The sequence below is a fragment of the Procambarus clarkii genome, chromosome 60 (genome assembly GCF_040958095.1).
Source record: "Procambarus clarkii isolate CNS0578487 chromosome 60, FALCON_Pclarkii_2.0, whole genome shotgun sequence".
Taxonomy (NCBI): Eukaryota; Metazoa; Arthropoda; class Malacostraca; order Decapoda; family Cambaridae; genus Procambarus; species Procambarus clarkii.
Genome location: NC_091209.1, coordinates 1566104 through 1580880, shown reverse-complemented (window position 1 = coordinate 1580880; position 14777 = coordinate 1566104). Strand labels below are relative to the sequence as shown.

Genomic DNA, 14777 nt, shown 5'->3' with positions numbered 1-14777 from the left:
TTCATGAAAACTTGGCTTATTAGGCAAATCAGGCCTTGCATAGTAGGCTGAGAAGTGCGTTCTGGCTATTAGGTACGACATATATATATATATATATATATATATATATATATATATATATATATATATATATATATATATATATTATATAGTATGCAAGGCCCGATTTGCCTAATAAGCCAAGTTTTCATGAATTATTTGTTTTTCATCTACCTAACCTACCTAACCTAACCTAACCTAACTTTTTCGGCTACCTAACCTAACCTAACCTATAAAGATAGGTTAGGTTAGGTTAGGTACGGTTGGTTAGGTTCGGTCATATATCTACGTTAATTTTAACTCCAATAAAAAAAAATTGACCTCATACATAATGAAATGGTTAGCTTTATCATTTCATAAGAAAAAAATTAGAGAAAATATATTAATTCAGGAAAACTTGGCTTATTAGGCAAATCGGGCCTTGCATAGTAGGCCAAAAAGTGCGTTCTGGCTACTAGCTACGACATATATATAAATATATAATATATATATATATATATATATATATATATATATATATATATATATATATGTCGTACCTAGTAGCCAGAACTCACTTTTTGGCCTACTATGCAAGGCCCGATTTGCTAATAAGCCAAGTTTTTCTGAATTAATATATTTTTCAAATTTATTTCTTATGAAATGATAAAGCTACCCATTTCATTAAGTATGAGGTCAATTTTTTTTATTGGAGTTAAAATTAACGTAGATATATGACCGAACCTAACCAACCCTACCTAACCTAAACCTAACCTATCTTTATAGGTTAGGTTTGGTTAGGTAGCCGAAAAAGTTAGGTTAGGTTAGGTTAGGTAGGTTAGGTAGTCGAAAAACAATTAATTCATGAAAACTTGGCTTATTAGGCAAATCGGGCCTTGCATAGTAGGCCAAAAAGTGAGTTCTGGCTACTAGGTACGACATATATATATATATATATATATATATATATATATATATATATATATATATATATATATATATAAATATATATATATATAAATATATATATAAATATATATATATATATATATATATATATATATATATATATATATATATATATATATATATATATATATATGTATATATATAATATATATATATATATATATATATATATATATATATATATATATATATATATATATGTCGTACCTAATAGCCAGAACGCACTTTTCAGCCTACTATGCAAGGCCGATTTGCCTAATAAGCCAAGTTTTCATGAATTAATATTATTTTCTCTATTTTTTTCTTATGAAATGATAAAGCTACCCATTTCATTATGCATGAGGTCAATTTTCTTTTATTGAAGTTAAAATTAGCGTAGATATATGACCGAACCTAACCAACCCTACCTAACCTAACCTAACCTATCTTTATAGGTTAGGTTAGGTTAGGTAGCAGAAAAAGTTAGGTTAGGTTAGGTTAGGTAGGTTAGGTAGTCGAAAATACATTAATTCATGAAAACTTGGCTTATTAGGCAAATCGGGCCTTGAATAGTAGGCTGAAAAGTGAGTTCTGGCTATTAGGTACGACATATATATATATATATATATATATATATATATATATATATATATATATATAATATATATATATATATATATATATATGTCGTACCTAGTTGCCAGAACGCACTTGTCAGCCTACTATGCAAGGCCCAATTTGCCTAATAAGCCAAGTTTTCATGAATTAATTGTTTTTCGACAACCTACCTACCTAACCTAACCTAACCTAACTTTTCGGCTACCTAACCTAACTTAACCTATAAAGATAGGTTAGGTTAGGTTAGGTAGGGTTGGTTAGGTTCGGTCACATATCTACGTTAATTTTAACTCAAATAAAAAAAATTGACCTCATACATAATGAAATGGGTAGCTTTAACATTTCATAAGAAAAAAAATAGAGAAAATATATTAATTCAGGAAAACGTAGCTTATTAGGCAAATCGGGCCTTGCATAGTAGCTGAGAAGTGCGTTCTGGCTACTAGGTACGACATATATATATATATATTATATATATATATATATATATATAATATATATATATATATATATATATATATATATATATATATATACATATATATATATAGTATATAATATATATATATATATATATATATATATATATACATATATATATATATATATATATATATATATATATATATATATATATATATATATATATATATATATATATATATATATATATATATATATATATGTATATATATATATATATATATATATATATATATATATATATATATATATATATATGTATATATATATATATATATATATATATATATATATATATATATATATATATATATATATATATATATATATTAGTATATCTTGGTAGCAGTCTTTCCTGTAGACATATATTATTAAATATGACCAAAAAAGTAAGATTAATAATTCTAACACGAATTTTCTCGATCTTTCTTACGTTTCTTTTCACTGTTGATGGTAATTCAAAGATCAATTCTCCAAAATTCATTTTTATTTCTAGTCTGACGTGACACTTGAGCACGTTTCGTAAAACTTATTACATTTTCAAAGACTTTAGTTTACTCACACACACACACAACTTTAACTGAATAGAGCTTAAACATCTTTCGAGTTTTATACCTACATTTGGGTGAAGTAACATGTTACAATAGTTTTGGATGAGGTGAAAATAAACTTTTAACACATGACAGAACACGAAACAATGAAATACAAACAGGTATTAAAGGTAGGTAGCTGCAGAAGGCCTATTTTTATTGGCCCATATTTCTTGATGCTTCTATATTGGAGCGGAGTCTTGAAGTGGGTAGAATATAGTTGTGCATTAATTGGCTGTTGATTGCTGGTGTTGACTTCTTGATGTGTAGTGCCTCGCAGACGTCGAGCCGCTTGCTATCGCTGAATCTATCAATGATTTCTGTGTTGTTTGCTAAGATTTCTCTGGTGATGGTTCGGTTGTGGGAAGAGGCTATATGTTCCTTAATGGAGCCCTGGTACTTATGCATCGTTAAACGCCTGGAAAGAGATGTTGTTGTCTTGCCTATATACTGAGTTTTTTGAGGCTTACACTCCCCAAGAGGGCATTTGAAGGCATAGACGACTTTGGTCTCTTTTAAAACGTTCTGCTTTGTGTCTGGAGAGTTTCTCATGAGTAGGCTGGCCGTTTTTATGGTTTTATAGTAAATCGTCAGTTGTATCTTCTGATTTTTGTCTGTAGGGATAACGTTTCTACTGACAATATTTTCAGGACCCTTTCCTCCGTTTTATGGGCTGTGAAAAAGAAGTTCCTGTAAAATAGTCTAATAGGGGGTATAGGTGTTGTGTTAGTTGTCTCTTCAGAGGTTGCATGGCATTTCACTTTCCTTCTTATGATGTCTTCCACGAAACCATTGGAGAAGTCGTTGTTGACTAGGACCTGCCTTACCCTACAGGGTTCTTCGTCGACTTGCTCCATTCTGAGCTGTGGCTGAGAGCACGGTCGACATAAGCGTTAACAACACTCCTCTTGTACCTGTCCGGGCAGTCACTGTTGGCATTCAGGCACATTCCTATGTTTGTTTCCTTAGTGTAGACTGCAGTGTGGAAAACTACGCTCCTTTCCATGACTGTTAAATCTAGAAAGGGCAGCTTCCCATCCTTCTCCATTTCGTAAGTGAAACGCAACACAGAATTCTGCTCAAATGCCTCCTTCAGCTCCTGCAGATGTCTGACATCAGGTACCTGTGTAAAAATGTCTTCAACATACCTGCAGTATATGGCCGTTTCAAGTTCATGTTGACTAAGACTTTTTGCTCGATGGTACCCATGTAGAAGTTTGCAAACAGGACACCTAGGGGAGAACCCATAGCGACCCCATCTACTTGCTTATACATGTGTCCATCCAGGCTCAAGAAAGGTGCCTCTTTAGTACAAGCTTGGAGTAGTTTCCTTAGACTGTTTTCTGGTATGTCAAGAGGAGTACAGGCCGGATCTCGGTACACTCTGTCGGCTATCATCCCGATTGTTTCATCCACATGTACATTTGTAAACAGTGACTCTACGTTCAACGAGGCTCTTATCCCTGTACCCGTGTTCCCGCAGTAAGTCAACAAATTCCTTTGGAGACTTCAGGCTGAAGGCGCAAGGGACATAAGGAGTCAGCAGGCCGTTGAGTCGTTTCGCCAGTCTGTACGTGGGTGTGGGTATCTGGCTGATGATTAGCTGAAGTGGGTTTCCAGGCTTGTGTGTCTTGACATTTCCATACGCATATCCAGGTTTATATTCCCAATAATCTTTGGCAGGTGGAGTCCAGATTTCTTGGCGTTCACAGTTTTGATCAATTTGTTGACCTTTGCTTTCAGTTCGGCTGTAGTGTCCTTCGTTACCCTTTGAAATTTAGTTTGGTCAGAGAGTATGAGGTTCATTGTCGCCAGATATTCGTCTTTTTTAAGAATGACGTATATTGGCGACTTGTCGCCTCTCCTGACGACTATCTCCTTGTTCTCACGAAGGCTCTTAGCTGCTGCTTTGAGCTCAGGGGACAGTATGGTGCTTCTGTAGTTGCTTCGATTCTTTCCTCCTTCCACAATAAGTTCTGCTTTTAAGGTTTAAATTTAAATTTATACCAGATTTAAATCTGGGTATAAACTGTCACGTTATGTCTAGACCGAGTGAGATGGCCCGGAAAGTGGAGTTGGAGATTCTGTTGGACGACATATTCGACCTCGAAGCACAAAAGAAGGTCACCACCAAAGATACCTTACAAGCAGAACTTATTGCGGAAGGAGGAATCTACGTTAATTTTAACTCCAATAAAAAAAAATAGACCTCATACATAATGAAATGGGTTGCTTTATTATTTCATAAGAAAAAAATTAGAAAAAGTATATTAATTCAGGAAAACTTGGCTTATTAGGCAAATCGGGCCTTGCATAGTAGGAAGATTACGACGTTCTGGCTACTAGGTACAACATATATATATATATATATATATATATATATATATATATATATGTCGTACCTAATAGCCAGAACGCACTTCTCAGCCTACTATGCAAGGCCCGATTTGCCTAATAAGCCAAGTTTTCCTGAATTAATATATTTTCTCTAATTTTTTTCTTATGAAATGATAAAGCTACCCATTTCATTATGTATGAGGTCATTTTTTTTATTGGAGTTAAAATTAACGTAGATATATGACCAAACCTAACCAACCCTACCTAACCTAACCTAACCTATCTTTATAGGTTAGGTTAGGTTAGGTAGCCGAAAAAGTTAGGTTAGGTTAGGTTAGGTAGGTTAGGTAGTCGAAAAAACAATTAATTCATGAAAAGTTGGCTTATTAGGCAAATTGGGGGGGGGGGCTTTGCATAGTAGGCTGAGAAGTGCGTTCTGGCTACTAGGTACGACATATATAGATATATATATATATATATATATATATATATATATATATATATGTCGTACCTAATAGCCAGAACGCACTTCTCAGCCTACTATTCAAGGCCCGATTTGCCTAATAAGCCAAGTTTTCATGAATTAATGTTTTTTCGTCTACCTAACCTACCTAACCTAACCTAACCTAGCTTTTTTTGGCTACCTAACCTAACCTTACCTATAAATATAGGTTAGGTTAGGTTAGGTAGGGTTGGTTAGGTTCGGTCATATATCTACGTTAATTTTAACTCCAATAAAAAAAAATTGACCTCATACATAGAGAAAAGGGTTGCTTTATCATTTCATAAGAAAAAAATTATAGTAAATATATTAATTCAGGAAAAACTTGGCTTATTAGGCAAATCGGGCCTTGAATAGTAGGCTGAGAAGTGAGTTCTGGCTACTAGGTACGACATATATATATATATATATATATGTCGTACCTAGTAGACAGAACGCACTTTTGGCCTACTATGCAAGGCCCGATTTGCCTAATAAGCCAAGTTTCCTGAATTAATATATTTTCTCTAATTTTTTTCTTATGAAATGATAAAGCTACCAATTTCATTATGTATTAGGTCAATTTTTTTTATTGGAGTTAAAATTAACGTAGAAATATGACGGAACCTAACCAACCCTACCTAACCTAACCTAACCTATCTTTATAGGTTAGGTTAGGTTAGGTAGCCGAAAAAGTTAGGTTAGGTTAGGTTAGGTAGGTTAGGTAGTCGAAAAAAACATTAATTCATGAAAACTTGGCTTATTAGGCAAATCGGGCCTTGCATTGTAGGCTGAGAAGTGCGTTTCTGGCTACTAGGTACGACATATATATATATATATATATATATATATATATATATATATATATATATATATATATATATATATATATATATATATATATATGTCGTACCTAATAGCCAGAACGCACTTCTCAGCCTACTATGCAAGGCCCGATTTGCCTAATAAGCCAAGTTTTCCTGAATTAATATATTTTTCCTAATTTTTTTCTTATGAAATGATAAAGCTACCCATTTCATTATGTATGAGGTCAATTTTTTTGTATTGGAGTTAAAATTAACGTAGATATATGACCGAACCTAACCAACCCTACCTAACCTAACCTAACCTATCTCTATCGGTTAGGTTAGGTTAGGTAGCAGAAAAAGTTAAGTTAGGTTAGGTTAGGTAGGTTAGGTAGTCGAAAAAATCATTAATTCATGAAAACTTGGCTTATTAGGCAAATTGGGCCATGCATAGTTGGCTGAGAAATGCGTTCTGGCTATTAGGTACGACATATATATATATATATATATATATATATATATATATATATATATATATATATATATATATATATATATATATGTCGTACCTAATAGCCAGAACGCACTTATCGGCCTACTATTCAAGGCCCGATTTGCCTAATAAGCCAAGTTTTCATGAATTAATGTTTTTTGTCTAACGAACCTACCTAACCTAACCTAACCTAGCTTTTTTTGGCTACCTAACCTAACCTTACCTATAAATATAGGTTAGGTTAGGTTAGGTAGGGTTGGTTAGGTTCGGTCATATATCTACGTTAATTTAACTCCAATAAAAAAAAAATTGACCTCATACATAGAGAAAAGGGTTGCTTTATCATTTCATAAGAAAAAAATTATAGTAAATATATTAATTCAGGAAAACTTGGCTTATTAGGCAAAATCGGGCCTTGAATAGTAGGCTGAGAAGTGAGTTCTGGCTACTAGGTACGACATATATATATATACATATATATATATATATATATATATATATATATATATATATATATATATATATATATATGTCGTACCTAGTAGCCAGAACACACTTCTCAGCCTACTATGCAAGGCCCGATTTGCCTAATAGCCACGTTTCATGAATTAATTGTTTTCGACTACCTAATCTACCTAACCTAACCTAACCTAACTTTTTCTGCTACCTAACCTAACCTAACCTATAAAGATAGGTTAGGTTAGGTTAGGTAGGGTTGGTTAGGTTCGGTCATATATCTACGTTAATTTTAATTCAAATAAAAAAAATGACCTCATATATAATGAAATGGTAGCTTTATCATTTCATATGAAAAATATTAGAGAAAATATATTAATTCAGGAAAACTTGGCTTATTAGGCAATTCGGGCCTTGCATAGTAGGCTGAGAAGTGCGTTCTGGCTACTAGGTACGACATATATATATATATATATATATATATATATATATATATATATATATATATATATATATATATATTTATATATATATATATATATTATTAAATATGACCGAAAAAGTAAGATTAATAATTCTAACACGAATTTTCTCATCTTTCGTACATTTCTTTTCACTGTTGGAGGTAAATCAAAAAATCAATTCTCCAAAATTCATTTTTATTTCTAGTCTGACGCGACACGAGCGCGTTTCGTAAAACTTATTACATTTTTAAAGACTTTAGTTCACAGTTGACTTCAGTTGTGTATTTGTGAACTAAAGTCTTTGAAAATGTAATAAGTTTTACGAAACGCGCTCGTGTCGCGTCAGACTAGAAATAAAAATGAATTTTGGAGAATTGATTTTTGATTTACCTCCACAGTGAAAAGAAATGTACGAAAGATTGAGAAAATTCGTGTTAGAATTATTAATCTTACTTTTCGGTCATATTTAATAATATATATATATATATATATATATATATATATATATATATATATATATATATATATATATATATATATATATATATATATATATATATATATATATATATAATGTCGTACCTAGTAGCCAGAACGCACTTCTCAGCCTACTATGCAAGGCCCGAATTGACTAATAAGCCAAGTTTTCCTGAATTAATATATTTTCTCTAATATTTTTCATATGAAATGATAAAGCTACCCATTGCATTATAGTATGAGGTCATTTTTTTTATTGGAATTAAAATTAACGTAGATATATGACCGAACCTAACCAACCCTACCTAACCTAACCTAACCTATCTTTATAGGTTAGGTTAGGTTAGGTAGCAGAAAAAGTTAGGTTAGGTTAGGTTAGGTAGATTAGGTAGTCGAAAAACAATTAATTCATGAAAACGTGGCTTATTAGGCAAATCGGGCCTTGCATAGTAGGCTGAGAAGTGTGTTCTGGCTACTAGGTACGACATATATATATATATATATATATATATATATATATATATATATATATATATATATATATATATATATATATATATATATATATGTCGTACCTAGTAGCCAGGAACGCACTTAACAGCCTACTATGCAAGGCCCGATTTGCCTAATAAGCCAAGTTTTCCTGAATTAATATATTTTCTCAAAAATTTTTCTTATGAAATGATAAAGCTACCCATTACCCCTATGGGTAAAAAAGCTACCCTTTTTACTATAAAGCTACCCTAATCGGGCCTTTCATAATAGGCAGAGAAGTGTGTTCTGGCTACTACGTACGACATATAACTGAAAACTCACATCCCAGAAGTGACTTTAACCCATACTGCCAGGAACAATGCAACTGGTGTGCACAGGACACCTTATCTACACGACCATCACGACTGGACAAAAGCTGATGAAGCCAAGGCTATTTGCCCATCAGCCTGCCGGCACTCTGATGGTAATCTTAGGCATAGTATTTTATCAAATCACCTCATTTTTTGAGGCACACATGAGGAACACAAATGCGAACAAGCCAGAATGGTTCCCAGGACTATATGCAACTGAAAACTAAAACCCTAGAAGTGACTCGAACCCATACTTCCAGGAGCAATGCAACTGGTGTGTACAGGACACCTTATCTAATCAACCATCATGACCGGACAAAAGCTGATGAAGCCGAGGCTATTTGCCCATCAGCCCACCGGTACTCTGATGGTAATCTTGAGCATAGAATTTTATCAAATCATTTCATTTTATGGGGCACAAGTGAGGAACACAAATGCGAACAATGCAGAGAACACAAATGCAGGGCCAGGAATCAGCTAACAAAAGAAAATTAAAGGATATTCAAGAAAATCCTAAAAACATCTTGCCCGTAGCACCTACATTGTCATGGGTGTAACAAATATCCAGGCTGGGTATTCCCAGATTGTGTTGGAAACCCGTGTAGTCGCTGCCTGACCCAATAGCCTGCAAAAGTGGGGTGTCAGGCTGGAGGGGGTCTGGTCTCCTAGCTGCCCAGGTGGTGTATACACTCTTCCTGCCGACCACAACTTCGGCTGGATCTGGGTTAGGGATCTGAAATAAAGGGGACAAATAAATATATGGGTACAACCTTTGGCCGCGTTTGTAGGCACCCTCGACCACGAAGAAGAAAATATGCAGCATCCGGGGGGAGTTTTGCGGAGCACCCGAGTACACTGACATATTATCTTCTCCTACCACCCCCTATAATTTTGTAGATATGAGCGCGTGCTACTGACACTCTGGAAAACACTTATCATACTTAAGGAGAAAAATAAACTTTCTTTGTTCCCCTTTCACTCTGTTTTTTCACAATAAATAATATATATATATATATATATATATATATATATATATATATATATATATATATATATATATATATATATATATATTTATATATATATATATATATATATATATATATATATATATATATATATATATATATATATATATATATATATTTTAAGTTTGTGAGGGTACCACCTCTGGTGCCAATGTGGGGACCCATAGCCTCGGAGAAGAAAATAAAAAGTATTCAGAGGAGACCTTGTGGTTTCTCACTGAACACTAATATTATCTTCTCCTACCACCCCCATTCTTTTGTATGTACACATATATATTTACTTTATTTGAACTTTGTTACAAAAAAGGAGTTACATATGGGTTACAAAGATGGTTGTCATAGGTTGTCGAGTTCCTCCAGCTCCTCAGATGGCGGGCAGGAACCCTGGATGCAGTGCGCATTTCCCCTCTGTATCGCCACACTGAGGCGCTGGAAAAGAAAGCTTGCAGCTCTCGGGTCCTTGTTGTTTCAATGAGCCTAGAACCCAGTTCCTTCAAAAACTAGTAGCACTTTTACCCCAGGCGCCGAGTGTCTCAGAAGCAATGGGACAAAATTGTAGTGGTGATCCAGTTCTCTATACTTACGGGGATTTGGCTGCTTCCCTGTGGGTGGCAGCGCCACCTGGTTGTGCAACACTGAGGTTAATGTAGGTGTTAGCCAGGGTTGATACCACGTGTAGTCCATACCAACTGCTTGCCATTCTTCCAGGGGTTCACTGTGATACCATCCGGGCGACCAATAAGAGCATCAGAGTTACGGGGCGTTAGGTAACAAGGCTCTCTTTCAGCTGGGCATCCAGCTGTGGTGAGCTCCTCTTGATGATGTCGTTAACTTCACTGTGCCTCGAGTGCCATCCCCCTGTGCTTTGGCAGAGTAGGCCATGGTGACCGTACCTGTCAGCCACCACCTCGCCGCAAATACACCTATATCTGGTGTGGATTGGGGCAGCAAGGCGGAGGGCCACAGCAATTCGGAGGGCGTGTGGTGTGAGACGCGTGCCAGTTGCCGACATTGGGGTTGCTAACAGGAAAATCCCCTGCATGTGGTGCTGCTACTGCTGTGAGGCGAGCAATGTCGTGTTGTGTTGTTGCAGCACCCAGGCACTCTGCAGCAACTTGGTCTACAATGGGGCCATCCCAGCTGGATTGCCTGTGGGCTTTTGGGGATGGTGGTTGAGGTGATTGGCCTGCACGAGAGGCCCACTCTGTGGCACAGCGTGTGAAATTGGGATCATGTACACCTGCCAGCTGATGTAAGTGGGCAGGTAGAATTTCCTTCACAAGGTCGTCGGATGCTGATAAGAAGGACAGGAAGGCTGGAACAGCGATTTGCGTTGCTGTTCGAACTCCGAGGCCCCCAAGTCTTACGGGAAGAGAGGCTTGTTTCCACTGTAGGTCATCGAGAGAGAGGTTAAGGGCTTTTTCTATTATATATATATATATATATATATATATATATATATATATATATATATATATATATATGTCGTACCTAGTAGCCAGAACTCACTTCTCAGCCTACTATGCAAGGCCAAATTTGCCTAGTAAGCCAAGTTTTCATGAATTAATTGTTTTCGACTACCTAACCTACCTACCCTAACCTAACCTAACTTTTTCGGCTACCTAACCTAACCTAACCTATAAAGATAGGTTAGGTTAGGTTAGGTAGGGTTGGTTAGGTTCGGTCATATATCTACATTAATTTTACCTCCAATAAAAAAAATGATCTCATACATAATGAAATGGGTAGCTTTATCATTTCATAAGAAAAAAATTAGAGAAAATATATTAATTCAGTAAAACTTGGCTTATTAGGCAAATCGGGCCTTGCATAGTAGGCTGAGAAGTGCGTTCTGGCTACTAGGTACGACATATGTATATATATATATATATATATATATATATATATATATATATATATATATATATATATATATATATATAGTATATATATATATATATATATAGCCTAGTAGCGTTCCTAGTAGCATTTCATACATAATGAAATGGGTAGCTTTATCATTTCATAAGAAAAAAATTAGAGGAAATATATTAATTCAGGAAAACTTGGCTTATTAGGCAAATCGGGCCTTGCATAGTAGGCTGAGAAGTGCGTTCTGGCTACTAGGTACGACATATATGTATATATATATACATATATATATATATATATATATATATATATATATATATATATATATATATATATATGTATATATATATACATATATACATTCATATATGCATATACACATACTCACGATTTATTTTATCTTCGGAGAGGTTAAAAGCTATGTAATAAGAATTGTAAAAATTGCAGTCTCATCTCCATAGTTTGTCGGCAATGTTGACTTCCTCAGATGCTGCTGCTGCCACCTGAGTCCGTAAGGACGCTCCAGGAGTCCGTCTGGACGCTCCAGGCGTACCTATGGACGCTCCAGGAGTCCGTAATGGTCGCTCCAGGAATCTGTATGGACACTCTAAGAGTCCGTCTGGACGCTCCAGGCATACCTATGGACACTCCAGGAGTCCGTAATGGTCGCTCCAGGAGTCTGTATGGACGCTCCAGGACTCGGTATGGACGCTCCAGGCGTTCATATGGACGCTCCAAGAGTCCATATGCACGCTCCAGGAGTCCATATGGACGCTCCAGGAGTCCATAAAGTGGAGGGGACTGACATGACACCGGCTTCCTGTCCTCGTCGAAACCTCGTCGAAGTGTTAGTGGCCTTAAGGTAAATTCAGGTAAATATGAGATCGTAATATTTATCTGTCTACCACTTCAAATATGTTTGAAAATAATTAAGAGCCAAGTATGCGCACGTAATCAACCATTTATAAAGCGCTGTAGTATCCTGTATTAATTGTAATTGTATAAAACTGTGTAGTAATAGGCATAAAGGGGAACACAAGCTGCTGTTCACTGAATAATTACAACAATACCAACAGCTTGGTTCGGTGTTGGGTTTAAGGCCTATTCCATACAAGAGTCTCATCAGTCTCATATAGAATGTGAAACTGGTCATCTAGCAAGTATTAGTCGAGTCCTGAGCCCGCCACTTAACACATGACGAAACTACAACGTTGCTACAACATTAAAACAAATTTAACACCTAGTAAGTTGTAACAACTTTCTAATATGTCATAAAAAATGTTATAACAAGATGTAACAACTTTATTACAAGACGTAACTAGGGAAACATAGGGACCGTTACATTGTGTGGTTTGCTGGGCAAGAATGATGTAAACTCTCTGTATATATATACACATCGAGAACTGCATATACACTACTCGGCGGTGAATGTATAGCATAAACATTTACCTGAAATTAAATTGAATTTGAATCAGGTAATTTAAATTACCTGAAATCACCAATTAAATTGAATTCAAGCATACATCATTACTCATGCATGCTGATTATATGCATATATTGAGAACAATAGTGTACGTGTATGATAATAATATGCACATACTAAATATGTGCATATAACGAGAATCAATAAAAGCGAATAAAACATCACCTTTTTGCACTCTCGAACACTGCGTCAGTGAGAAGAGGTGAGGACATCGTGCGCAGTGTGTAGTTACCTGGAAATTGAGTGTTTATATATTAATAATAATAATAATAATAATAATAATCAGAGATTGTCTGGAGCGTGTGCATGGGAATACTCAGCACCCAGGTTCGAACCCGCATCACGGCTCCTATGGATTTTCTAAATAATAATATTAATAATAATAATAATAATTCATTATGTCGGAGGACAGGAAGCCAGAGTGTATTGATACATGTTAGATTATATCAGGGTCCCATATTATATATATGATATAATATATCAGATATATCTCACGATAGATTAATATATCGTGAGATATATTTATATATAAGTGAGAGAAGTACATATGTGTGTGTGGGGGGGGGGGGGTAAAGAGAGAGAGATCTGTTAAAGTGCTTGATGCTATGAGACTGTGTGTGTGTGTTGGGGGGGTGGGCAAAGAGAGAGAGAGATCTGTTAAAGTGCTTGATGCTATGAGACTGTGTGTGTGTGTGTCGGGGGGGGGGCAAAGAGAGAGAGAGATCTGTTAAAGTGCTTGATGCTATGAGACTGTGTGAGTGGGGGGGGGGGTCAAAGAGAGAGAGATCTGTTAAAGTGCTTGATGCTATGAGACTGTGTGAGTGTGTGTCGGGGGTCAAAGAGAGAGAGATCTGTTAAAGTGCTTGATGCTATGAGACTCACCTTCCAGTGCCATGTCAACATTGAGGTAAGCCACAGCTCTGTCAGACAGCTGTTTAGCGAACTGTTGTGTCCACTCCGTTGAGCCCACCGTTGTGTACTCCTCGGCGCCCCATCCGCAGAACACCAGGGACCGTCTGGGTCGCCAACCTGTCAGGTCATCAGTCATTATTGTAGGGCTCATCTTCCCTGTGTAACAGTTTAGCTACTTATACAGAAGCTTGTATATCTTGCATTGAATGTATTGTATTGTATCATGGGTAATCTAGTTTCTGCAGTCAGTGTAGTTTCTACCTGGAAAGCTGGGAAGGGTTAATCCCTAGGGATTAGCGGGGTAGTAATCCATGCAAGATTGTCACATCCTTCCTCTGAGTAATTCATTAAATTAGATAAATCCCTGTTACAACTCAATACAGTACTGTATTTAATAATCAACCTTGCTAAGTGACCTATGTAATTACATAATTTTGAGTAAAAGTTAACCAATCTTACTTGTATA

The 14777-nt window shown here is 35.5% G+C and overlaps 1 pseudogene; it reads right to left on the bottom strand.

Moving 5' to 3' along the window:
• Nucleotides 1-9473: 9473 nt before the first annotated feature.
• LOC138353820 (N-acetylated-alpha-linked acidic dipeptidase 2-like) overlaps nt 9474-14777 on the bottom strand; it is a 136534-nt pseudogene continuing 131230 nt past the window's right edge.